The following is a 2,139-nucleotide window of genomic DNA, read 5'->3' on the forward strand; positions in this document are numbered from 1 at the left end:
AATTAGGGTTAGGTATATAGTTAGGGTTAGATTTAGGATTAAAGGTAAGGTTAGGGCTAGGATTAGGGCTAGAGTTCGTTTTAGGTTTAGGGCTTCATTTGGGCTACAGCTAATGTAAGATCTAGGGTTATGGATAGAGATAGTTTTAGAATTAAGACTATTTGGGTTAGGATTATGTTTATGGAAATGGTTATGTTTAGGTTTGAGGTTAGGTTTAGAGTAATGTATAGGTTTAGGATTAGGAATAGGTTTAGAGTTATCCTGGTTTAGCATTAGGTTTAGGATTAGGATTAGGGTAATGGGTGGGGTTACAGCTCGGTTTAGGGCTAGGTTTTTGTTTAGGATTAAGGCTAGGGTTAGGGTTAGGTTTTGGGTTGTGTCAAGGTTTGGGGTTAGGGTTAGGTTTAGAGTAAGGTTTAGGGCTATAATTAGGGTTATGTTTAGGGTTAAAGTAGTGTTAGGGCTCTGATTAGGGATAGGTTTTGGGTTAGGTTAGGGCTAGGTTTAGGGCTACAGCCAATGTAAGAACAAGGCTTATGATTTGAACTAGTATTAGGGTTAGGGTTAGGGCTACATCTAGGGTTAGGTTTAGGTTTAGGTTTTGAGTGATGTTTAGAGCTAGGTTTTGTTTTAGGGTCAGAGTCAGGTGAGGATTTGTTTTAGGGTTATGGATGAAACTCAAATTAGAGCTTGATTTAGGGTTAGGTGTAGGCTTAGGTTTTGGTTTTATGTTAAAGTTTAAGGTTAGGGCTATGGCTCAGTAGTTTTGTAGGGCTAAGACTAGGGTAGGGCTAGTTTTATGATTAGCATTAGTGTTATGTCTTTTGTTAGTGAGAGGATTAGCTTAGGGTTAGGGTTAGATTTAGAGTTAGGGTTATATATAGGATTAGGGCTAGAGCTAGGGTTAGGGCTAATGTAAAGGCAAGTGATGGGATTATAGTAAGGGATAGGGTTAGAACTAGAAATAGGAATAAGGCGAGAGTTAGAGTTAGTTTTAGGTCTAGGGTTAGGTTAGATTTAGGGCTAAATTAGGGCTAGGATTAGGTCTAATGTTTGTATTAGGATTAGGCCTAGTTTTAGGCTTAGGTTTAGGTTTAGGGGTAGGGTTAGGTTTACGGGAAGGGATGGGGTTAGAGCTAGTTTTAAGGCTAGGTCGAAGGTTAAAATTTGGTTAGGGCTAGGGTTATGGTTTGGTTTAGTAATAAGGCTGGGTTTAGGGCTAGGATGAGGGCTAGTGTTTATTTTAGGGTTATAGCAAGAATTAGGGATAGGTATAGTGTCAGGTCTAGACTTAAGTTAGGGATAGATTGAGGGTTAGATTTATGGCTAGGTCTAATGTAAGTGTTCCATTTAGGGTAACGGTCAGGTTTAGAGCTAGGCGCATTATTAGGGCTAGAAGTAGGTTTCGGGTTTGTTTTAGGTCAGGGTTTAGGTTTAGAGCTTGAATTAGCATTAGGGTTTGTTTAGGGTAATGATAGGTTTAGGTTTATTGTTCATGTTAGGTGTAGAGTTATTGATAGGGTTAGAGTTAGCTAAAGGGTTAGGGTTAGGCCTAGCGTTAGCCTTAGGGTTATGGTTGTGCTTAGGATAATGGATAGGGTTAGGGCTAGGGTCATGGTTTGTATTAGGGTTAGCCTAAGGGTTAGACCTAGAGTTAGGCTTTGGTTTAGCTTCAGGATATGGTTTAGAGTTTGAGCTAGTGTTAGTGCTAGGGCAAGTGTTAGGTTTAGGGTTAGGTTTAAGTCATAGTTACAGTTAGGGTCAAGGTTAGTGTTAAGGTTTAGGGTATTGTATAGGGTTTGATGTCATGTTATGATTAGGGTTAGGGTTAGGTTTTTGCTTAAGGTTAGGTTTAGGAATAGGCTTAGAGTTAGGTTTAGGGTAATGGTTAGGTTTAGGGTTAGCTCTAGGGCAAGTGTTAGGTTTATGGTTATGTCTAGAGTTAGGGTAAGGGTAGATTTAGGGTTAGGGCTACATTTATCATCAGGGTTAGGGTTAGGGTTATGTTAATGGGTAGGGTTAGAGCTAGGGTTTGGGGTAGGGTTATCATTAAGTTTAGGGTTCCAGTTAGGGTAATATGTAGGCTTAGAGCCAGGGTTAGTGATAGTGTTAAGGTTAGGATTAGTGCTAGGGATAAGG

Source organism: Marmota monax, unplaced genomic scaffold (assembly GCF_021218885.2).
Source record: "Marmota monax isolate L192 unplaced genomic scaffold, Marmota_monax_Labrador192_F-V1.1 WCK01_AAM20220418_F8-fsc00248, whole genome shotgun sequence".
NCBI classification, from domain to species: domain Eukaryota; kingdom Metazoa; phylum Chordata; class Mammalia; order Rodentia; family Sciuridae; genus Marmota; species Marmota monax.